Consider the following 25,451-nt stretch of genomic DNA (forward strand, 5'->3'; position numbering starts at 1 on the left):
GACCACCTTGAAGTCTATGCTTTGGGATCTGCCACCATTGCTACTCCAGTTAGGGATTTTTCCCTCTCCTTCCACTGCTGACAGACATTAAGAAATGTTGTGGCCAAGCTTAGGTTTAAATGGAGGCAAATAACGGGAAGCAAGAGCCTGCCATCTCCATGGCTTGACGTGGACAGCAGGGTGAGCTGGGGGAGGAGAGGAGACAAGTGGTGGGAAATGGGCACCCTGCAAACCCTGCATCACGCTGGCCGTGGGCGCCGACCAGAGCCGCAGAACCCGGCACGGAGACGTCACTAATGCTGCCACAGACAGAGGTGGCAGCGGTGGCTGGCCCCGAGGAGCTCAGCCTGCGGCACCACTCTGCCCCAGCACCCGCACGTCTTCCCTGGGCCAGCGTCCGCCCGAACAGCAGGTAAGAGACAGAGAGTGTGCTCGCATGGAAAGTGGGAGGCACGATGCCATACCCCTCGTGATATTTAAAAGCCACTGACGGTTTGTCTGTCCATCTAATGACTATTACACCAGGAGGCACGCTCTTTACAAGCCACTTAGCAGGCATTAATATTCAATAGCCAGCCCAGCCTTTCGCATGCATACAGCTCAAGGATATTAAAACTTCCCCCAAAATGGTTTTGCAGTGCTTTCCTGAAACTGAGCAAGCAATGCAGAGCATTTTTGTTAGAAACATGTCTCCCCACCAAGCGTAAAAAGCCAGCAGGGCCAGGTAACGAGGCATACAAGACCCCCAGCACCAGCCAGGGGCACCAAGCATCTGAAAACAAAGCTCAGCACCAAGAAGCAGCTAACTCAAAAACTCCCAACACAAATGGGACTAGCGAACCCGGCTGTGAAGCTCCAGTCCCCAGGAGATGACGGCTAAGCCAACTGCCGAGGAAGAACATCCTTGAACATGTCCTGCAACAAGCCAGAGCTCTGGAAGCGGCAAGCAAGGGCATCTTCACTTCCAGGTCATGCCTTCTGAATTATGCCCATAAAAATGAGCATTCAGTAAATTAACTTCTTTCTGGTGCTATCGGTTCGTAACAGTTTGCTTCGCTTAAGGGACAGGAGTTTTGGAAAGCTGCAGCACACACCTTGCGAACAGCCTGATGACAGTCCCCGCCAGGGGTGATGAAAGACACGGGCAAACACCAGGAGATCTGAGAGAGGAGAAATCACAGTTGGTGTGGCTGAGAAGCTCAGATCTGGCAAAACCTGCAGGCAGCAAATCATTTTGTCAGAAGAGAGACCCTCTCCTGCAACAGGCACAGCAACTGCTTCAGCTCTCCACCCTGGAGGATCCAGCGGTACCTTGGCAGGTGTCAGCGATGGGGTTTTCTTCTGCAAAAAGTCCTCTCCTCCTCCCAGCCAAGCAGGGAGATGTTGCTGGAGTCACAGATTCCTCCTCCTGCAGCTGCAGGCTGCTTTGGAGGGTCCAGCCACAGCTGTTCACGATCTGAGGAGGACGAGGGCAGGCTCTTTGTTCCTTTGCAAAGTGCCACCAGGGTCAGGAGGTTTCCCACGGGGACAAGCCTGGCTGGACCAGCCTGCCTGCAGGTTCAGGGCATCCTTAAGGAGATGGGAAAGGAGGACTAGAGGATGAATTAAAAAATGAAGGATGGTCTTCCTGCACTTTGCATATCTCCTGAGAAAAACACAGCTCTCAGTAATGGAGCTTTATGGCCAGTTTTAGGAACGAATGCCATTTTAAGAAGCATGACATGAGCAGAACAGAAATTTGTGGCTAGAGCTCTACAGAGCTCATTCTCATTTGCTTTCAGATCATTACCACAGCTCCAATTACCCTCAGCTGGAATGAAATCCAATTTCCATTAAAAAAAAAAAAAAAAAAAATCTTCTGATACATCTTCTGACAACCCCAGAAGAGCCCCTGACCAGCCTGCTGCTCCTGACCAGCACAGCACCCCCAGGCTCACGCTGTGCTCCCCAGGGGACAGGCACACATGCAGCGACCAAACTCCTATCGCGCCAACCCGAGAAGGGGTGACAGCCACCACTGAGAGTGCAGCACCCAGCAACCCCCCCAGCCGATGAGTTACCAACAGCAAGGGAGCCAACTGAAAAGAAAAGGTCTCCCACAACTGATTTCAGTGGGTTTGCTCCTTGTCAAACCTAAGCCAAGGAGAATCATTTGCCACAGGATTTGGGGGAATCAGGGGCTCCTTACACCAGGGACAGGCTTGACCTGCCACCCTCCACTGGACGTAACCATTCAGGCCTCATTGCACAAAGCCAGGAGAGAGGCTGGACACTGGCACATGCTCGTTCCCATCTAAATAGTTCTGGCTTTCAGAGACTGGTCACAAAAAGGTGAGTGTCAAGTACCTGCATTTCCAACCCCCGTTTTATTTTGCATAAGTGCCTCCTTTAATAAACTCTTACACACAGGAGCATATTTTCTGGAAAGCCCCCCAGAATCCCTCTGAAGCAAAGCGGACATACATGAGCTCAAGAGCAATAAAACTCAGCCCAGCAAAAATCAAAGTAGTGTCTAATGACGGAGAGCCTTTTATGCTGAGCCCGCTTTCTTCTCCCCTCTCCTCTATAGAGCAACTCCAGCTCTCTCGGTACAAGAGCTTTAGGAGGACAGACACCAGGGAGAGGAGACAGAGAGAGGTGACACAAGACACAGGGTATTGACTGTCAAAGAAAAAACTCAAATTGGAAACTGGAAGGAAGAGCAGAAGCCCTGGCTTGTTCCTGGACAGTGCTTTGACCACCCTGCGGAGAGGACTACAAAAGGCAGCTGCCTGCGATACCCACTGGCCAGGCAGGTCCTGCCAGACCTGCGTTTCCAAGCCCAAGCTTCAAGCTGCTGCCGTCCCTTCAGCTCTGGTGAAGGGGATACAGGGTTTTCAAGCATCTTCTGACATATTTAACAGATGTTGCTTCTAGGCCCTTTCCTAAGCACCGCAAAGTACGCTTGCTTGCTTTCTTTTGAACACACATTTCATAATTAAAGTCAGTGCTAATGGTTATGCATCCACAACGTCTTCCCTTGTAACTCCCACTCCCCTCTCACGCGCAAGCAGCTCTCATCAACCAGCCCCAAATCATCCTCCAAAGGCAAGTCTGCTTCTCCCCAGGTAAGTTTTGAGACAGACAAAGCGATGTCTTTGGAGAAACACCATTCATCTGCTAAAAAAAAAAGCTTCACTAAAGAGAAAAGGGAAAGGATGCCCTGCAAATGCTAACTGGCTTTGACGGCGGCTATCTGCAGCACGGCCAAAAGCAGCGAGCTTTCTCCCCTCGCACCACGGGCGAGCTGCCGAGAACAGAGCATCCTGCGCACAATGCCCTTTAGAAAGAAAAACAAAAAACCCTGAAAAAAAATCCTGCTACCTCTGAGCAAGGAAAAGCATCCCTTCTGCACAGACACGCTAGCCTGTGCGGAGCAGAGGTGAAGGAGAAGCAGAGCGAGGAAGGCTTGCAGCACGCCCACGCCCTGGCTCCCAGCCCCCCGAAGGCATTTCTTTTCCTCCCTCCTCCCACCACCGCCACCCCCGCCTATTCTAAAATGACTTTGCATGAGCCATGTGCCAACTTTCAAGCATCAGCAAGATGTATTTCCTTATCCCATGCCCAAGCTATACCATCCATCACATGCTTGTATTTTCAAGAAATCACAGGAATTTGGTGTACGCACACCAGAACATACACACACACACTCGCCCTGTCCCCTGGGCATTCATATGAAACGCTCCTTGCGCTTCCACTGGTGGGAAGTACATTCCCGATGCTGGCACGCTGCATGGTTGGGGAATCAAAAACAAACCCATTTGCCACTCTGACTAGTTCGTCCCTTAATTCATTATGATAAACCCATTGTCCAAAACAAAAACATAATCTAATTGCTAAACCAGCTACCCAAGTTTAGCCGTCGCTCTTGGCAAGCGCGTCAGGATCTCAGTACGCCTCGGTTTCAGCAAGCATCTCTGTAGGTGCAAGCCATGCCTTCCACCCTTGAAGTCTCCAGGTGTCCCTGTCACCCAAACCCAGTGTTTTCCAACCCAAGTGGATATTTAAAGGGATACCATCAGCTCAGAACACCTCTCCGAATACATTAAGATTACAGCAACTGAAATACTAGCAAGCATCCTTTTTTTTCCCCCAGTTGTTAAATATGAATTTATCCAGCTGCACCCTTTCCCATTTAGGCAGCCTGATCTCCCTTGAAAAGAGAGGGCAGAAAAAGAAAATAAGGCTAAAACATATTTGTATAAGTCACCAAAAAAACTGGCAGAAGGTCTCAAAGCCTGGTGCATGCACTGTGTGTAACTATAGCTACGTCTTAAGTTTTGTTGCTGGTTTTTTTTCCTCAGCCAGATTTCAAGTAGATTGTGTCGCCTGACACAGGCAGTTCGATCACCGGGAAACATGCGGCGTGCAAGAGAAGAGAAAAGCTGACCAGGTGGTAGCTGGCATCTTTTGCACGGAATGCTGCTGGTGTGGGTTTCCACAGTAGCTCAACTAAATGTAGATCACCAGGGAGAATTCCTTAAACTACTTGCTGCTTTCTTTGACTTTAAAAAGATACACACCTACAGGACAAGAAACACTGAAAGAGTCAAAGTACCATTGCCATCTCTTCCAGGTATCTACAGGTATCTGCAAACCTACCGTGCGAATTATAAGCAGCATTTCTTAATAATAATAAAGGCATATTTCATGCAGTGCAATCCAGAAGAACTGCAATATTTCTTAGATTACGAGATGGATCCAGTCCCCCAGCTCCTGCCTTCTAATTCCAGTGCAATCAGTGCAGGATAATGCATAATTCGTCCCGTGGTCGACTCTATGGGTCTCCCAGTCATTAAGCAACACAACACTGAATTTCCAGAAAGGTCACACTTCCCAGAGGTTCAGCTGAAGGATGTTCTCTCCTATCCACTGAAAGACTCAGGGAGGTAAGGAGCTCCTTCATGGAGTGTTTGCACCCACTGTTTAAGGATTCACAATTACTTCGCTACTGGAGTGTGACAACAGGCAGAAGATATTTATCTGGGGAAGTCAAGAAATGCAGAAATCAATGGGTTAATTAGCAGGTTAGCAAAACACAACTGACCGGTGAAAACTTTTATACAGCAAAAGGCTGATGAAGTGAAGATAATTGTTTGCATTTGTTATACTCTCAGGATGGTAGAGGATTATTGGAACAACGGAAATTTCAGGCATTGATTTAAAACATTTTCTGCTCATTAAAGCTAAAACCCAATAACTTTGCAAGAGCAAATCCTTCCACAATCCATGGGTAGGATCCCACACAATACAGTAATACAGTCAACTTGAGCTAAGATAAATCACTTCATGCCAAAAGAAATTTAACTTCAGTCCGAGTTAAGCTCCATGAAGATACTGAAGTTGGACACGAAGTATTTCCTAATACAACAAACAAAGAAACTGATCCCACATACAGACATTATGGGAAGCATCCTAGGAACATGAGGAAAAGTACATTTAAAAAAAAAAAAGTTTGTTTTTCCTTCATTCACTGGAAAACATATTGCACTTGTTACTGAATCTGACCTAAAAGTCGTGCTTGAAGGAAGACCAGCAGTTCTTTGGAAAAGTGTGAGATCCTCCTCCCATGAGTATCAGTGCATCTTGCATACGCAGACACACAACCCCATTCCTAACAGTCTTGCTTCACTAAAAGCAAGAAAAAAACCCCAACAATATATAATTTGAATTCAGATTGCCCCCTTGGTCTACCAGCATTCCTGTCTCGCTCACATCAACGTAATCAATGCTCAAAAGAATACTGTCTTGCTTGCAAATAAAATAAAATCATGTTGCATGAGTATTTTTAATTGCAACCATTTCTAATCACAGATCATATGCTTCCCCCCCCCCCCCTTTTTTTTTTGCAGAGTCATAATCCAAGTTTAACATTGCTTAGGCTACAAAGTAACCTCTATCACCAGCTCCCAACAACTGGCCCGTGTTATCGCCATGCCCATGCGCTTGGGTGGCAGAACCAGGCACCATGGTGCCAGCTGCGACACACAGCGAGCAAAGCATCGCCTGCACCTACGCAGCAAGTTACTGCCGATGCATTCATCCAGCTGTAAAAGCAAACCCCACCACTGCAGCTGGCAGAACTCTTCTCACTGTTGCAATTCCCTGAACAGACTAAGCTATGCCAACAAAAAGCACTTTTTTTGCCAGCATAGTTGACTCCTCAGCAGAGCTGCTGCCAGCGTTGCGACAGCCACTCTATAGCAGCACGCGCTTTTTTTCCCCTCCCAGTTTCCTACACTTCCACCTCTACACAGAGAAACCCTAAATTTAAGGCAAGAAAAAAGAAAAGCAGAAAATAGGTGTCAGGAAGAGGTGCTGCGTGCCCTGCTGGCTGGCCAGCATCTCCCCACCTAACCTAAGGGGAGATCTGGGCTGATTATCTGCCTTTTTTCCTGAGCCTCACCATGCCAGATGAAATCAAACATATGCAGTTGTAAGATCCTTTCCCCTGAATCAAAGCGCTCCCGACTGAAGCACCCAAGAAGAGTCGAGGTGCCGGGAGCGAGGTGGATATTCAGCCCCGGAGCAGGCAGGGCCCCGCGTGGGCTCCTCTCTGGCTCTGCTCCCCAGCCACTACGGGAAGCACCCAATGATGCTGGTGGGACCTCACACAGGACAGTGTTATCATGCCAGTGGGCTGCTGAAATAGCCCCATGGTCTTTGCTCAAGTTTCATCTCCGGCAAGAAGAGCTTTTGAACCCAAAACCACGACAAATGGCTCCTATTGGGAAAACTGCAGAATATTTGGGGGAAAGAATAATTGATTCCTTCCTTCTTTCTTTCGCCCACAGAGAAAATCTGATCTCCCTACCAGACTTTCATTTGTGAATGGGATTACAGGATAATGCTCAGTTCCAGTGCTCGCCTATAAGTATTCCTGTGAAAACACTCCGGATTTTGTCATAAAGCTACAAATTACCCAGCTGCGAGCAGGAGACACAGACCTACTGAACACCCCGCTGTTTTTCTCAGCAAACCTTTCATTCCAGATGATGCATTACGCGACCTTTTCCCAAACCGAGCAGAAACTTATTTGCATGGGAACTCACTTGTAAACACACTTGCCTCGTTTTATTCCCTATTTCTTGTGATTCTCGGTACCCCGGCAGCTATTGCGCGCCAGAGCCCTGTGCTCCAGCAGGTACCCCGGCAGCCCGATGCGAACCAAGGCTGGCAGACGCCTTCGCTGCCACGACCTCCCGGGAGCAGGGTGTTCCCCCTTGCCACCGGTTCAGGGGACCAGGGTGACCTCAGCCGCAGCCATCCGGCCTCCAGCGCGGCTGCAGACATCTCCCAGGGTAGGAGGCAGCCAAAAAAGCCTACTCACCAGAGGCAAACGCCAGTATTTTTTAGAGGCCGTTTGGGAAGGTGGCAAATAGGAAGTCCGGATCTGAAGGAGTTGACTCGAAGCGCCCTGCAACACTCATGCGGCGGGAACTTCGCCGGGTAAACCATTAACCACCATAAAGCAGAGCTGCGTAACTCCCTTTATCATCAGGCAAGACTCGCACAGCCCCCAGAGACACACGCGGGCTGCATGTGTAGGTACACACACACATATACATACGGGGGGATACGTACATGCACAAACATATACAGACAAATAGGTAGAAATACGCACATACGGATTTTTTCCGAGGGCAAGGGAAGAGCTAACACTCCGCGCTGCGCGGGGCGAGGCAGCCGCTGCCATCGCAGCCCCGCGGCGGCGGCGGGGCCGGGGGGATCCGCTCCGCATCCCCCGCCGGCGAAGGGCGCGCCCGCCCCGCTCGGCTCCGCGCCCCGCGGGGGGGAAGAAGAGATGCGCGGAGCGCGCCGCGCCCGCAATCCAACCGGGATCTTTCCAACCCTCGCTCCCCAAAAAACACCCCCCCAAAAGCCGGAAAGCTCCCCCCCGCCCCCCCCAACTGCGCTCTCCTACGGTCCCCGCGGCGGCAGAGAGCAGCGCGGCTCTCCCGCACCGCCGCCGAAGTTTCCGCGCCGCTCCGCGGGGCGGCAGCGGGGCAGCCCCGGCCCCTTACCCGGCTGGCGGAGCGGGGTCCCGCGGCGGCCTGGAAGCGGCGGCGGCGGCGGCTGGGCGGCGGCTTCCTGGGAGCTACAACTCCGCGGCGGCGCCCGGGCGAGCCGCGCGCCTGCGGAGCGGCGGCGAGCGGGGAGGAAAAGAGGAAATGAGCGGGAGGCGCATTGGAGGGAGGGGGAGGAAGGAGCCGTCGCCGAGGGACCGGGGAGAGCGAGGGACGGAGCGCAACTTCCCCGGCGGGGCAGCGGGCGCGCCGGGGGGGCGGAGCGGACCGCGCCGCTTCTCCGCGGCCGCCCCGCGGCGTGCGCAGCGCCGAGCCCCGCGCGGGGGCGGCCCGACCCCGCTGCCGCCGGCGCTCCCGCCGAGCCGGGCCACTTGGTATCGCCCTGCCCGCCTCCCCGGGCCGCCGCCGCCGCCGCCGCCGCCGCCGCCGCCGCCGGCGGGCAGGAAGTGCGGGGCCGGCGGGGCAGCGCGGAGAGGCGGCTCCGCGGGGCTGCGCGCCCGCGGGGCGGGGGGGTGCGCCCGCCCCGCCGGCGCTGGCTGCCGGCCTCACCGGCAAGGCGGGCGTGGGCACGGGGAGGGGGGTGGGAAAAAGTTAGGGGTTTTCGTGGTTTTTTTTTTTTCTTTTTTTCCCCTCTTTTTTTAACCCCAGAGCAGATAAGGAGACGGCGGAGCAGGACTCCCGTGGCACCGGCTCATGCCAGGCCCTGCGCGCGTCTCCAGTGCGGCTGCAGGCGGCAAGTTTTCGGTGCGCGGGGAGGACGGTGGCAGCTCCGGAGCGGGCGCTGGAAGCGAGCACAACAGCCCCGCACACAGCCCGCGCTGCCCTGCGGAGCCCGGGGTGCGGACAAGCCCCCGTGCCACCCGAAGTGCCCCCTCCCATCCCAGCAGCGGCCCGCACCGAGGCCGAGGGCGGTGCAGGTGGACTGGGCGCGGGTCGGTTTGGTACCGTCAGCGGAGCCGGTGGACGGGTGCAGTCCCGCCCGGCTGGAGACAGGCGCTCGCGGTTCTGTGCGAGACGTGAACTTGCACAGTTCACCCGCATACCCCATCACAAAATGGAGGGGATTTAGGGATTGATGCTAATCTGCTTCCCGAGGGAGGTAATTGGAAGCGTTGCTCAGAAATACGGCCTGCAGCACAGACAAAGAAATGAATCCTCCCGTTAGGATTTTTTTTTTCCCCCAGGTCCTGCCCAGCACATTTTCAAGTCAAAAATGCATGGAGAGTTTAATGTAGTTGCCACTGTGCCTTATCGGTAGCTTTCACTCTGCCTCCCCTTATAGGAGACTAAGTGAGCACATTCAGTGCAGTCACGAGATAAGAACTGAATAGAGCTGAAATCAAGGCCACACCAGGAAAAAGATACTTAAAAGATTTTAGCAATAAACCTTGGGAGGCAAGGGGGGGCGGGAACAAACAGAAAAATACCACCACCACCAAAGCAGCAGTTCTTCAAAGCTTATCTCTGTACTAAGTCCAATAGCTTTTTAGAAGGACAGCAAAAAAAAAACCAAACCCAAACCTTTCACATGTACTCCAGAGCTTGAATACATTGAAACTGAATACATTGATGCAAAGAGATGGAAATGTTACTCAACAATAACCATTTTTTCCAAAGCCTTTCAGAAATAGTTCAACCATTTTGCCAGTTTAAAAAAAAAAAAGGATAAAAATGTTGGCCCAAGGCAAAGAACAAGCTTGGAAACTAAAAAACCTGAACAGTTAAAAACTAGAAGCAACTCGACCAGGAACATATAATGGAAAACTGTATGCAACCACCATCGCTGCCAACTTCACATACTTGAAGCTGGATTCTCCTTGCAGGAGATGATTACCCGTGAGTAATCCCCTTGATTTCCCGCAAACCCTTCCCTGCGCGAGCATTGCCCACGTAAGCGCGGCGGCCGTGGGGACGAGTCTGCGGCTCCTGCCGTGCCTCTCCAGCTGCTCTGCCAGGGAGGGCGGTGGCGCGGGTGAGGACACCCCCTCCGCCCAGGAATAGGTGGCAACAGAGCAAGTACCTACTTGAGGCCTCCGAGATTTACAGCTCTTGGGGCTGACGTCTGGCGAGAGGAGGCAGTTTATGGCACTCAATCCCACTTTCATTTGTAAGGAGGTTGTCACCCGGTAGCCCCAACCGCAGCAGGTTTTCCTCTGCACGGCGCTGCCCCGCGTCCTGCAGTGGACAGGACAGTGTGAGATGAGACCTGCAGCCATTGCTGGAGGCTGCAGTGGTTCCTCACGGGGATGCCCTGGTTCGATGGGGCTCGGCGGCTGCGAATGCTCTGCCCTCGGTTTGGGGTGATCCTTGGGTGGGTGTCCCTGTGCTGCACTGCACCCCGCTCAGCACAGCGCTCAAACGTTTCTGTTGGGAGCTGCCTATGCTGGGAGACTCCAGGACGTTTTATGGTCAGTAGGTACTTACTTGGGAAGGACTCTTGGCTGCTCTTCTCTTCAAGCCCTCCAGCATTTTGTATATTATCCCATGATAAATTGCATAAATACTGAAAATAATTCTGGATTCAACAATTATTGGGAAACACACAACAAGAACCAAACGAGGCGTTACTGTCATTTATACCCAGCTTCTTTCTTCAAGAATTACACCCTTCCAGCTGTGTCCGGATACAAGATGGTACAATCCAGATAGCCAACCAAAGAAACAGCGCCAAGATTGCAGACGATTCTGAGTCCTGATGCTTGATAACGAGCAATTCCTGAGTTACAGAAAGCCCTTGGGAAACAAAGAAGGATGGCCTTAGAAAGTAGTCGACTGCTCACAAACCATCTGAGATGAAAAGAAGCTGCAGATACATTCTTGCGATGAGTTAGAGGGCTGCTGCTCCTGCTCTGCAGCCTCCCAGCTCTGCTCTCCTCTTCAGAGAACGCGCCACATGAAGACAGTTAAGCCCTGCATTTGCAGGTTAAGATCCATATGTAGAGAGTTACTTTCTCATATTATGCACTTAAGTGTGTACTTGAGCGTACTACTACAAGAACTTAATGTCCTGTGAAAGTAGGCACATTTGCAAGATTGGGCCCACTGGGTGTAATCTGGCTTTTTTGAAGTTCTTCTTTTGATGGTGTTACGTTCATTAAGCCTATCTGTAATGCTCCCGTGATGACCTAGCGTTGGCCTTCGCAAACTTAAATCCATAGCTGCTCTGGCATCTCACCTTTTGTTTGCTTTTTCTTTCTGCTTTTCATTCTGTTTCCGCAGTCAGGAGAAAGAAACAAAGAGGGATTAAATTAGATTCATCTGGATCATTCCAACTGTGCTGAATTTGAAAATACTGTGTGAAATTCCTTCTGCTGTCTGGGGCTTAATCACCAAGGGATTAGATGGAAACTAAAGTATTTGAGGTGTGTGGCACGCTGCTATTCTTTAAATATCTGCCATAATAATGTGAGCTTCATAAGGCTATTGCTAATCTTGAATTATTACCTGCCTTCCTGTGGTTTGGCATGATTAACTCGAGGAAGAAATTAAAGCGATATTTACCGTTTTTGAGCGGTCCATCAGCTTGACCTGGACAGCCCAGCACCAAAAAAACAAAGGAAGAAACTGCGGGCAAGGATTAAGGATTCAGCCCGCTCTTTCCCCATCGGTCTCCTGATACCTGTCATGGTTGTCGGGATGGAAAATGCCGGTGCTTCAGGAAGGCCTGGTCGGCAGCGGCATCCTTGAAGGCAGCTGATTGCTCCAGCCGCTTTCAGGCCAGGTGTCTGGTGGAAAGCTTGCATGGGTCAGACAGGCTTTGATCTGCCTCTCCCAGGAGAGCCAGGACTTGCCTCCACTGCAGGCAGGGACAGCAAAAGCACGTCTTCTGGCTTTGAGCTGGGGGCATGGTCATTCTGGTCATCCCCACGCTGACCTCCCCACGCAGATGGCACTTCTCCGGGGGGAGCTGCTGGCCGGCAGCTTAGCCTGGGAAGGAGCATCCTGCCTGCCGGGGCATTGGCAGGACAACCCTGTGGGAGCGGTTGGAGGAGCATCCCCCTCCATCACCGAGTGTCCTCACAACTTACGTTTGACAGAAGAAAGCAACGTTTCAAAAGACACTAATTATTTTTTTCATCCTCTTTTAATCTTGCTTTTGGAAATCCCTCACTGAGGAATCACTTTAGAGAAATTCAAATGAAAACAGCATTGGAGAAGTGCAGCCAGTGTTATTTCACTGTGATAAAGCCAAGCTGGATGGCAGGGGCTTGGGGAAATATGGGGGAAAATTGTTCATCAGAACTATTTTCTTTGGTAAGTTTTATCTTCCAGTAATAAAAACCTGGATGCCCATCTATAAAGCCTCCCATTTTTTTGCTACCAGATGCTTGGGCTTGAATCTTTGCCTGCATCAGTTTAACCCCTCTTTGTGCTCCTTTCCTTTGTATTTCCATCTTGGACATAAGAGGCAAATAAACATAACTTGGGAAATGCCAGCTGCACGCATTGCTCTCACCTGCAGTATGGGCAAGCAGCATCGCCTGAACAGGCAGACCCAGTATTTAATGTACTACCAAAACAAATAAGCCAAGGGGTTTTGCCAGTTGTCTGGATCACAGAAACTGGAGGTGGAAAAGAGCAGGTAGGTTTTACAGTGCTTTTTCCTGCCAAAGCAGGGTTATTCCCTGCAGTATCTTCTAGTGTACTTTCCTGGCCTGTTTTAAATGACCTTGGAGGGTGGGGAGAGGCAGGAGGGGGAGAATCTGCTAGTACCCTCCAGAGTCTCTTTGTCGAGTTTGAATAATATAATGTGGAGCAAGTGCAAATGGGTGTTCAGAGAATTTAGTTATAACACAATATTTAACGTAGGTTTTTTTGCATGCTTTTTCATCTCCAGCCTACTTGCTATACCTGCCACTGTGCCAGTAACATCAGATAGATGTAAAAAAAAAGTAACAAAAATAGTGACAATACTCCATCATTGCATGATTTCTGCTCTTTCTCTTAGCAGGAGATTGTCTTGGGTGCTTTCTTCCCCTGCGAGGAAAAATGAATAGTAAGAGCTGTGATGATTGGCAGTAAGCCTGAGAACAGCAGATGTGAGCCTGCACAGCTGGACAAAGAAAAAATGCACTTCACTACCTACATTTGTATTAAGGTTGCCCCAGGGATACCCCAGTGCCTACGGGGGACTTAGCATATGAACAGCCAAAGCCATCAGGCACATTTACATATATAAGAACACTTGGTGTCCTTTTCAAAGTCAAAGAGAGCAACGATTAAAGCAACATAAAGGAAATTTGGCTGCGTGGTTTTTCTCTCTGATAATAGAATGTCTGAGGGAGGAAATATTAAAAAAAATTAAGCCTGACAGAGGTGATGAATTTATGAATTAAACCAGCACATTTTCATTTCATTTACTGTTGTCTACCAGTTTATTACATGGGAATCTAAAAGGGACTTGATTTTGCCTCCCAGGCTGCAGTTGCTACGCCAAACACTAAAGTTAGATGTTTAAGATAAGATTTTAATATTAAAGCTTCTTACACAAAAAGGGAAAATCCTCACTAAATAAGGAAAATTAAAAAGCCTCATTTCTTTCCATGGTGCTTCACTGTAGTTTTCCACTCCGGGGTTTGCCACAATGTTTGCTGGGATTTTTCGTCAAAAAAAAGTGTGGGCCAAGGGGTGTTTTAACTAAAACTACTGAAAAAATTGGAATTTCCTACGCTCCATAGCCTGCACACGCTTATTTCGAGTTGCATCTACTGAGAACCCAGTTCTCCCACGGGCTCTACGCGCGGATACCTGCTATCAGGGCAGAGCAGTAGGGCTTTGCATATCCACCCACCATCCTGTGGCACGGCGAGGGCCTCAGCATCTTTGGTCTTGGCATTCCCACCCGGCGTTTTAACCCACACCGGCAGCAGCAGCAATATCAAAACACAAAATGCTGTGTGCAACTTGTCTGAGCAGAAAATAACAGGGAGCCTTCGAAATGGAAGAGGTCCCACAGAGCCATCGAAAGCCTGCCGTGTCTATGGGATGCAACAGAGTGAACTCTGGGTTTGTGGTCCAAAATGGCAGATTTATGCTGAGAGAGGTGGGATAGAGTAAGAAAACTCAAGTGTTTCTATGCAGCAGAAAATATCAATGCTGTTACTTGTTTCTATTCTGAACCACAACAGGAAAATGCAAAAGCCAGAAATTAAGTTTGAAAAATACTGGTGTGTCTAAATGAAAATCAATGTTTTAGCCTGACATTACAAAAGCTTTAAAAAGCAAAACAAAACAAGTATTTTTGTTCAATCGGGGCAATAAAAAATAATATAGTAAACACCATATTTCCCCACAGCGACTTTTGGTTTTGCTAAGGCCGCTTTTTTTTCATATGGCTGAACAAAATAGGAAAAGAAAGAAACCTGACAGTGCTTTCTGGGATGTTGGAGCCAACAAGATGCTAGTTGAGCGCTCTGCCAGCCTCCGTGCTCCGGGATGCCTTCCAGAGCCCTGCGAGAGCCGCGGGACCCAACCCGCCGGCATCAGGACGCTGCTGCCCCAGAGCTCTGGGGTTACAGGGCTTTGCCTCATGCTGCATCCCTCATCCAGGGCTCAAACCTTCCTGTCAGGACACCCGTGTCCTCACACGGCTCCCATCTGCATAAATCGACCCTGAAATACTTAATATTGAAATTCCTTTCAATACTTAAAGAGGGCTTATAAAAAAGATGGGGACAGACTTTTTCGTAGGGCCTGTTGCCATAGGACAAGGGGTAATGGTTTTAAACTGAAAGAGGGTAGATTTAGACCAGATATAAGGAAGAAATTCTTTACAATGAGTGTGGTGAAACACTGGAACAGGTTGCCCAGAGAGGTGGTAGATGCCCCATCCCTGGAAACGTTCAAGGTCAGGTTGGAGGGGGCTTTGAGCAACCTGATCTAGTGGAAGATGTCCCTGCTCTTGCAGGGGGGTTGGACTAGATGACCTGTACAGGTCCCTTCCCACCCAAACTATTCCATGATTCTGTGAAATCAGGGGATCTCATAAAGCAGCATTTCCCACAGGATCAAGGTCTCCTGCTCAGTACCCAACGGCAAAGCCATGTGGATCTTTCAGTGCAATTTGGAGGAAGTCAGGTTAATTTTGGCACAGGCAATGGAGCACTCTTGTATTGCTCCTGTTGGTAATTAAGAGAAAGCAAATCACAGGGGAGGACAATAAAAGTATTAATTAACAACACTTTCAATAAGAAAAAAGTTACTAATTTCAAAAAAGGTTGGTTTATGCCTGGAGAAAATCCTTAAATAGGGTAATCACATTGCTGGGCATTTGACAATGCACACTAATAATTAAATGGTGGTATTGATTAAGCGTTTAGATAATCACCAGATCTTCTGTGCTATTGCATGAATGTCCCAATTCTGCTGCCTCGAGCTTTGATTTCAAGGAGTGAAATATAGAATCACAGAAACATAGAATGGTTTGGGTGGGAAGGGACCTTTAAAGGTCATCCAGTCCAACCCCCCTGCAAGAGCAGGGACATCTTCCACTAGATCAGGTTGCTCAGAGCCCCGTCCAACCTGACCTTGAATGTTTCCAGGGATGGGGCATCTACCACCTCTCTGGGCAACCTGGGCCAGTGTTTCACCACCCTCACTGTAAAAAATTTCTTCCTCATATCTGGTCCGAACTACCCTCTTTTAGTTTAAAACCAAAACCAATGGTTTAAAACCACTGTCCTATTGCAACAGTCCCTCCTAAAAAGTTTGTCCCCATCTTTCTTATAGGCCCCCTTTAAGTACTGAAAGGCCACAATAAGGTCTCCCCAGAGCCTTCTCTTCTCCAGGCTGAACAACCCCAACTCTCCCAGCCTTCCCTCACAGGAGAGGTGCTCCAGCCCTCTGACCATTCAAGCATGCGGACAACCATGTTTCACTCTCTGCCCTTTGCCTGAAAAATCCGCGTGCGTTTCCCATCGGGTGGAGATTGCAGGGTACAATCCCACAAAGCCACGGCAGCCTGCAGGCTGAGCAAAAGGCACTGCCAAGGCCTCCGGCCCGCCGGGCGCCAGGGTTAGCTGGGATGAGCTTAGCTGGGACGGGCTTAGCTGGGATGGCAGCAAGGCAGGCTCGGTGCCCGACCTGGTGGGTGCAGCAGGAGGGGGAGGCAGAAGGACCCATCGACGTGGTGGCCCTGGGCAGGCAGACAGGGGAGCAGCATCCCCCCAGGAGCCTGACTGGCAGCTGGTGCTGCTCACCCGATGGGGATATCACAGCAAAATGTAGAGGGCTCTTGCTGAAACGGGAGGACTTTTCCAAAGGGCAGGTTACTTTCTGGCCCTGCCAAGCTTCCTGCCCTGCCTTTGCCACAGTGCTACCAAAACATGCATTTTTTAATAAAACCAACAGAGAGAGGGGCAGCAACTTTGCAAATAAAAGCAATTGCAGTTTTCAGGGATGTATAATCGCCCTTTATCACAACACAAGCCATGAGCCATTTTGCTTCAAGCAGAGGATATTTTTTTCCCCCTCCAAACAGACAATAATCCAATAAAAGAGCCTGCTGGCAGGATCCTGGACAATGCGTGACACCATGTTCTCATCAGCATCCCACTGGTGTTCTGGCAAGGTACTGGTGCTCACGACACCCGCCGGCGTGGCCGCTCTCAGCCGATACACCCAACAGCGTTCAAAGGCAAACAGTTGCACAGCTTATTGAAGCCACAGCAGCTTCTCTGCACTCAGATTGCCATGCAAATACAGCCAGATTTTTCATATTATCATGATACGAGGTGTCCTGTTTTATATAAAATGATACCCAGGCAAGTAAGAGAAATTCAGTTACTCCATGGTGAGGGTATCTGAACGACATTAATGCTGTCTGATAGAGACTTTTAGAGACATTGCTTCATGCTGACAGAGATTAAGAAGCGATAAAGGTCACCCAATGAGTTCCTAAACCAGATGAATTCCTAAAAAGTGCTGGACTGGGTCACCTTTAACATAAACTGGTAGAGTTTCAGCATTGCTTAATTAACATACGGTTTGTCCTCAACCATGCAAAGAACACATTTCTGCCCTTGCACATGTGAACTCCCAAGAGCGACACAACTGCTACTTTGCTTTGGGCTCCTGTTGGGAACAGCCAGCCTTTAATGGCATATACAATTTAGGTTTTGGTAACAAAAAGGTAGGTAAACAAGTTACACTAGCAGGGGCAGAAAGCAAAAAGTAGGGACTCTGGAGCCTTTGGGGTCTTCCAGTGTCTTCCTCTCCTGGCTGCTTCTCTTTATGGTTTTCTTTCACATTAGCAATGCATTTTTCCATTGGAAAAAAAGGTCGTTTTTTCTGAGTCATCTCTGCAGGAAGTCTTCCGTTCTAGCAGGGTCCTCTCCGCCAGGCAGCAGTGGGTGCTGGCGGCCGCCGTCTTCCCCAAGGCAGGTCCCATCCCTTGGTGGTGGTGTTGAAATAAAAACACAGACAACCTATTAATAGCCAAACTATAGACAATTCCAGATGTGGAATCTGGTTTCTGAAATTACAGACCCAACCAAGCCAGGCCTGAACCAGTAAAATTCGGCTATGTTTCCTCTGACTCATTACTGGTTTTTCAGAGAGGTTTTCAGTGAAATTTCTTCAGCAATTCCCATGTTGTTGCCTGACTCATACTGAAACACCAAAATCATTATTAAAGTGAAATTGTAGCAAAGGGGGTGTGAATACTTGGTATTTACCAGTTTAAAATGTATTAGAAACCATATTTCGCTATGGAGCACACTTTGTTCAATAATTAAATACTGTATTATCTACAAAAACAAGCAAAAAATCTGTCATACAGGGCACAGAGGAAGTCAAGCGCTTAAGAAATAACAATTTTGAAACGTAAGGTTAACTTATTCTTCAATAAACCTTCATTTATCCTCCTGACACGTGTAATATTTGTGTTCAGCATCCCACCTGCTTTCAGCCTGAAGCCCCCATCCACGCCAGCAGGGAAGAGGATGCTCAGTGTGAAGGATGAGTTGTTGGGATGTCCCGGGCATGGACAGCAATACAAAGTACATGGCTGTGAGCAGTGCTTCCCAATTGTGGGAGCAGAAATGCATGCAGGGCTGGGGGCAGAGGTGCCCCCACAGCCCCCCCTGACAGTGCAAAGTGATGGGAGAGAGGAGTTGGGCAGGTTGCTGAAGCCTCCAGCCCTGACAGAGACCCGAAGTCTATTGTGTTTTGCTTCTGTTAAAGGGTGATTTGCTGCAGGAGGGCTGGTGGTGTCATGCAGGTGTCAGTCCATCACCCTCCCCATGGGTTTGCAGTATGGGAGCAGCATCCCTTTGCCTGATGCAAACCTGTGCGTGGGGGGGACCCGGCCCCCATCCACGGCAGGAGCCCAGCTAACCCTGCCTGGGTTTTGCAATGCCATAAAGCACAGGGGGCTGTGAAGGTAGACATCAAAGGTGATGGCTTTGGGGAAAAAAAAGGCTGCAACAATGATTTCTTTGCTTTTTAAATTAAAACTCAAACTGTTGCTGCAGAAGAAGGGACTGAAAAAAATCCCCCAAGTCTGGGACCTCATATTTACCTTCTCACCAGCTCTGCAGATACTTAATTTGAACATTGCTTCATCTCCTGTCTCCCTCATGTATCATCGCTAATTAAAGTACACACTCTGCACTTACCCAAACGAGGATGTGAGAGGCAGAAGAGGCTCAGTCTCATTTTCTGCTGCTGTATTGCTTCTGCAGAGCCAGCCGTGGGGGAACCGGGCCCTGCTCAGAGCCCGGCGGCTGTAGTGTGGACCCTTCACCACCACTCCATGCGATGGAAACCCCCAGTGTGTGAGTGGCAATCTCCAGGGGAAAGGGCTCAGTGAAAGAAGTGGCTGTGACTCCTCGGGCCGTTGGGGCGAGCCTGGCGAGGGAGCTGCTCCCCACACACCGGTGCTGGAGACCGCTCTGTCCCCAGCCGAGAAAACCAGAGGAGCCTTGTAAGTCCGTGTTTTGGTGCCTCCATGCCCTCCAAACATGCCTCATAACTTCCAACTCAAGTGAAATTCAAACAAAGCCTTAGGGGCTGGGGCATATCTCCCCCAGCCTGCACCCCGGAGAGACACCCCTCTGGCATGTCCCCCAGAGCCCAGCCATCCCCAACCACATGTCCACTCACTTCCAGGCAGCAAAATGAGATTGCTGACTTCTCCCCAGCTTCTGGTTCCAGGCTAGAAGTCTGTGTCCTTCAGCCTCCCCACTGCACCCCTGCTCCACTTTACTCCCTTCCCAGCCAAAATGTGGGGGTGTTTTTGGCAGTGCCCAGTTCTGCAGCCACACTGGTCCCCCTGCCCCACGATGCTATGGGTGGCATCAAGCTGTGATGGGTAAAGGGTTACTTTAATGCCTGTGAACACCTCGGAGGGAATACAGATGTTACTAGGCTCAGAGATTATGAGTGCCTCAAAAGATTCAAGGAGATGGTGTCAGAGAAGAAAACGCTGAACACAGTGTGTTTAACATTTGGCCAAAGTCATTCCCTCGTCCCCGTCTGAAGCACCAGCGTGCACTCCACTGTACATGAGCCAAATGCATCCCTGTCCATAAAAGCTGGGGAAAAGCGCTGCTGAGAACTTCCACAGCTCTGAATAATTAATTCCCAGAACTATAAAAAGCTACGAGAGAATGAAATTTAGAAAAATCTAGTTTTAGGATAATTATAGTACAAATCAGGAGAGCACTTGGACCCAAGACAGATGCATTAGTAGGACAACCGAGCACAGTGGGTCAAATTCATACTCAACAGAACTGCATAGTCTTCTACAGAGCTCCTCCTGGGATGGATTCAGCCCAGGGAGAGAAAGCAGACCCTGCAGTTAGATTGATGAAGTGAGTAGAAATCTAAAATAGCACCTCTTAATATAGAAAGCATAGAAGAAACGAGTGAAATTGTTTCAGGTTAGCATTCCTGTCCCAGCTGTAAACAGGGAGGGATATTTTCTGAAATATTTTGTTATAATGCTAGTTTAACCTGCTTCCTCCCAGCCTGCCTCCACTATCACGTCTACTGTGTTACAACTGGTCCTATAAAATCTCCATTTCTTTGCAGACCTTATCACATTTGGGCTTTTTTCAAAGCTCCAGATGCTGGAATTCACATGTTGCTTGTGAATGCGACCTTCAATTTTCAAACCAGTTTTATTTCTAGTCCATATTTTTCATCGCAAGTTTGAAAACAGGAGCCCTGAGTCACCAGCAGGCAAACACAGATGTTTTCTTCCAGTTTCCCAGTTTTTTAAGCCAGTCATTACAGTGTCCAATTGAAGGTGTTGAATCCTTGGGACTGCTCATTTAACTTGCCACTCTTAGGTAGGGGGATGTGGGATTTTTATAGCTTACAGACTAACAGGTAGTCAGGATGTATACTGGGCATGTTTTAATTGAATACTGAAGGAGCCAACATTGGGTGACGGGTTTATGGCTGGCACCATGCAACCCCTGTGCCCTCAGCATCTCAGCAGGCTTCCCGAGGCTCCGCACAGGGCTCCCCGGGACAGACTCTGGCCTCTTGGAAAAAGAGCATACCCCCACAGAGGCAGAAATTTATTGCCATTTTTAATAACAGCAACAGATCACCTGAGAATTCAGTTTTATGCAAGCCAGAAGTGGCAGGCTGCTTACAGACTAACAAACAGGGAGATTATCCCTGCTCCAGAAGAGCTGTTTTAATGTCCAATGCCCTGGTTCAGTGTGACTCTCAGTGGCACAGGACCAGGCACTTCCAGTCGTACCTCCTGGCCAAAGACACGTGCAGAATGGCAGAGGAGTCTGTCCCATCTCAGCTCATGTTTCCATGAGCTCCCTGTTGTAGCATTATTCCTTCCCAATATGAAGCTATTTGGTACGGCCATAGCATGCTATCAGACGAGTGCTCTTTTCATAGTGGTGAGCCATGGTTTTCTATAGACTTCATTTATTAAGAACATTGGCATCCTTCAAAGCGAAAGGCTCTCCTATAAGCCCATGCCATTCCTTGAACTTAAAATGTGCATAAGAGGAGACATGTATTATAAGCAGATATCCTGTCCTTCATTTATAAGTGTGGGAGCTGTTTGACATAACACAAAGCAACTGGAGAGAGGAAGCAAGGATTACTGTATCAGTCAAAAATGCATCCAGCTCTGCTGTGGGGTTCTTGCTGCAAGGGGAACAAAAGGCCATCTCTACGAGACTCAGCTCTTTAGAGCTCTTAAGCTCTTAAGTGGGTGGCAGGTAAAGCATCACATATTTCCCTTGTGTCCAAAAACATTAGAGTCATTTGAAGAGAAGAGCATGTGGTAAGGGTACAGATGATGAAGAAATGGAGAGTATGCTTATTAGCTTATAGACAAGGCAAATCAAGTGGCAGCTGCAGGCACAGAGGAGGGCAGGATGACAATTCAAAGCAATGCTGACAAGGTGGGGAAGAGGCCTGGAAAAAAGGATGCAGTTCAGTAGAGACGCGTGTGAGGTAGATGGGAACAATCAGCTGTGCAAACACAGCCTGGGTTCAGCTGCAGCAACTCTGCCAAAAAAAGGTCTGAGAGGGTGGTTGTGGATTGCAGAGTGAACATGAATCAACAGCGTCATGTTGTTGTGGAGAAGACAGATGTTCTAGGGTAGATAAAGGAGGAGCAGAGCCCATACAATGGGGAATTACCCTTCCACACCAGCCAGAGCGATGCACTGTGGCTTGAGGAGTGGCTCAAGTGGCTTGAGAGACCCCGGCTGCCAAGCAGGGAGGTGGAAAACACCCTGAGAGCAGAGGCTGACTGAATTGGGGTTTAGCCTAAATATGCGAAGCCTGAAGGGAAACATAATCCTCCAGCTATGTAAAATGTTGTCTTAAGTCATCCCCCTCGGATGTCTGCAGTGAACAGGAGTGATGAGCTTAAATTAAAGCAAGTAAGAGTCAGAGCATGCATGTGAAAAAGAAATTTCTGCAGGTAAGGGCAGCAAACCACTGGACTGGATCGCTGTGGGGGGGAATTGAAATTTCCATCACACTACGAACAGGTCAGACAAGTGGTGGTTAGACATGATAAAGTGGTACAACCTGCCTTGAGGCTGGAGAAAAGATTAAATGAGCCCTTGTGAATCTTTCCAGCCCTGTTTTTCTGTGATTTATCAGAGGATTCGCATCTGCAGTTTTACACACTTTCAGGGTTTAAAAATGCAGCTCTACTGGCCAACACCGTGGTGGAGAAGTTGGGAGAAAGTGGAAGGTCTCTTGTCTAAGCCCAGTGACACCCCACCACTTGTGGAGCAAAGCCCCCATGAAGTCACCAGCAAGCTGTGCTCCACTCTCCTCAGGAGCTGAGAAAGTAATGCTCCAGGCTTTTCTCTCCAGTTTTTGTGGAACTGAAATATCAACCAAAAATTATGGATGAGCCAAAATAAGAGCAGTATTTCAGTTCAGATTCCAGGTTGTTTAACGCTTTCCTCTCCCATCATCCCTTGTCTTGGTCTCTTTAAAGTCAAGGTGAAAGAAGAAAACTCACATTCCTGTCCTGGAACTGCCAATGCCAAGCTGTTGACTTTTCCGAGTTCCGTCTGCTTTTGTAGCAGAAATGATTCACAAATTGAGATTCACATGGCCTTTCAGTCCCCCAGAAGCTATTATGAATATGTTGGCTCAGTTCTAGTTCCTTCATTTGCTATTTTTGGGGGAAGCAGCAGTGCCTCCTGCTGCCTAACAGCGTTGGTGGGTGACAGAGAAGGACAAAGCCAGACTCTTTGCAGATACACAGAACAAGAGGATGAGGGACAGCGGTCACAGATGCAGCAAGGGAAATTTCAGTTAGAAACAAGGAAGAAATTTTCATCATGAGGGTTGGTGGTCAAGCACAGGGAAAAGTTGCCCGGGGGAGCGGTGGTATCTCCATCCCGGAGTTTCAAAACTCAATGAGACAAAGCCCTGGACAACCTCACCTAACTTTGAAGTTGGCCATATTGGGATCAGGGGTGGACCCCAGAGGAGCCTTCTAGGATACCAGTGGAGGTAAACCAGAAGTTTCCTAAGTGACAGCAGCATTTCGCATACTTCTTCATACCTAGCACACACTTCTCCCCTGGATTTAAGTTGGCAACAATTAGCGTGTGTCCCCAGGCCGCCCCAGTCCTACCCAATGCCACCAAGCAGCTGATCCCGGACTTGCTGCTCGGTCTGTTCCACACCACATCTCACCCCTCAGCTGTCCTTGGCACATCTCTCTGGCTGGGCTCTGAAGGTGGGTTGATAAGGACAAACATCTCGTTTACGTGCTTTGTTTCATTACAACAGAATGCAAACGAGGTACATATACTAATATGGTCGTAAAAAAAAAAAAAAGATAAATTAACACCCTTTCTTTCATTGCTGTGCCACTGCAGTGTGGGAGAAGACAATTTATGCTAACTCCTCTCCCTTTCTTGTAGTGTTTGTTGGTCTTTCAGGGCCTTAGTAAATCCACCAAATGTCAGCCAGAGAAGACACACCATAGCCGTAATGGGTGTGATCAGTACAGTCTCAAAAAGCACTTTACAAAGACTGCAAAGCATTCTCCCTATCTGAAAAAAAGCGGAAACCATCAGGACTAGCATGTTACTCAGATCACAATGAGCCCTGAAGCCCTGAAGGCAACCAATCCTCCCAAGTCTCAAACATGTTTTTACATAGACTTTGCTCACAACTGCACCAAACAATATTTGCCTTCACTGTACCTGCTGAATGTCTAGCCATGATTACAGGTCACCAGAAAGCGCAGAAGCCATTTTGACTTTCAGAGCCAGGGTGATTTGGCTGAACAGGGCTATTAGGAGATGACTGTCTTGTAACCAAGCCAATTTAGCACAGCTCTGGAAAGCCCTATGCTGATGCAACCATGACAGTATACATAAGGAAACTGTCCTGTTCTTGCAACACTTTTCTGCCTATTAGCTAGACAATAAATTGTTAGGAGTGTCCTATTTCTTTGCATAGAGGTCAGGTATCTAAAGCCAAGACAATGTTTAAAAACAGCACAGAAACTTCTTGGTTAAAACATTAAAAATCTGAATGTACCTTTACATCCACCATTATAAAGGGATATGCAGGGTTGACAGGGCTTTCATTGCTTCCATGGTGTGGCTCTCCTGATAAGCAGGGTACTTAGTCGTAGGTGGTGCTAAAAGAGCCTTTCTGGGTGCTTGCATAGGGAAAGGATGGATGAGACAATCGATCTGCTTGGATTTAAAAAGACAGATTTATGAAGAATAATTGCCTTCTAACTTGGCAGAGAATGTGTACTGCCTTTAAGGGATTCACAGCTGTGTCCTGTTCTTGTGGAGTTAACTGAGCTTAGAAAAAAAACATTTGATCTATTCTTCCTTCCTTAATTCGACATAGCTGAGAATCTCCCAGGATATTTCTATTCGAATTGCAGCAGGCTTTCCATTTCAATGTGTTGGTAGTGAATATCTGTCACACTGATGGCATTTTCTACATGGAAAGTATCACCAACACTTACAGTAGACAGCAGCATATCCATCACCCAAATGGCTTACTCTGTGTGGTGTAGGAAAAGCAAGATGGGCTACCTTTTTCTTTGACTACGAATGCAGGTTGCCTTGAGCAACATGAGTTCTGCAGCCAGATTCCCAGATATTGTACCATTTCTGTGCTAGATTGACAGCTCTGGCATTTAGCTTCATTTAAAACTAAGCCACAATTAAGTACAAAACAAATAGATCAGACAGCAGAACCACTCACGTTTGTCACAAGCTTCCAAACTTCATCCATCATTTCCAGCAACTCTGTGCAAAGATATCTGACTCTCACCTTTTAAAACGAGAGATTTTTTTTTAAAGTTTGTATTTGCACAGTACTTGAACACAGCTGGAAACTCCCTGTATAACCTTCTTCCCAGGGAAGAGGTGGAGGCAAAATCTCCTGCAGGAGCTCCTGAAAAGTGACCACAGAATTAAATGAGTAATACAAAAACCATGAGCTTAAAAGAAGAGGGAAAAGTAAATTTCAGCTCCAAACCAATGCTTTTTTTTCCTTTTCTTTTTTCTTCTGGATACACAATGCTGCTGCAATAGGCCTACATGATGCTGATGGTATCAGCACTGAAACCAGCATTTATAGAAATATGATGCAGTCACCACCAGAACCAGTTTGCAAACCCTCTCAGACATTACCTACCTGCCCTGACTCAGACTCTGAAGCTCATAATTTATCTTCTTTTACTTAGATGAAGAACCTGAGTAGAGTTACAGAAACGTATTCCCAAGGTAAATCATTAACACTGATAGAAGAGACTGTCCCGTGAAAACTGGGTTTCCAGGAAAGTGCATGAACCCTGTTCTTTGTGTATGTTAAGCACATCATTTCTCTGCTGAAAGTGTGTCCAAGGTTAGTTTCTTTTATGCAGACTTTTGCAAGGCAAGAAAAAGCCTGTTG

The 25,451-nt window shown here is 48.6% G+C and overlaps 1 protein-coding gene and 1 long non-coding RNA gene across 5 annotated transcripts in view; both read right to left on the reverse strand.

The window, feature by feature from the left end:
* The window catches only part of HPCAL1 (hippocalcin like 1), a 68,324-nt gene extending 59,891 nt beyond the window's left edge, over positions 1-8,433 (reverse strand). For 2 of the 4 annotated variants that reach the window (XM_072858617.1, XM_072858614.1), the window contains exon 1: positions 8,064-8,433. The gene's annotated coding sequence lies outside the window, so the exon portion shown is untranslated. Of the gene's footprint in view, positions 1-1,094; positions 1,216-1,311; positions 1,468-8,063 lie in introns of those variants that run through there. The other 2 variants (XM_072858615.1, XM_072858613.1) reach the window with 2 other exon arrangements.
* Positions 8,434-16,607: 8,174 nt separating this feature from the next.
* LOC140650002 (uncharacterized) lies at positions 16,608-24,827 on the reverse strand. The gene is made up of 3 exons (XR_012041816.1): positions 24,759-24,827; positions 24,072-24,229; positions 16,608-17,456 (listed from the first exon to the last, which is right to left on the reverse strand). It is a non-coding gene; the product is annotated as an uncharacterized lncRNA (long non-coding RNA).
* Between the last annotated feature and the right edge of the window lie 624 nt (positions 24,828-25,451).

The sequence above is a fragment of the Ciconia boyciana genome, chromosome 3, assembly GCF_034638445.1.
Source record: "Ciconia boyciana chromosome 3, ASM3463844v1, whole genome shotgun sequence".
Classification (NCBI taxonomy): domain Eukaryota; kingdom Metazoa; phylum Chordata; class Aves; order Ciconiiformes; family Ciconiidae; genus Ciconia; species Ciconia boyciana.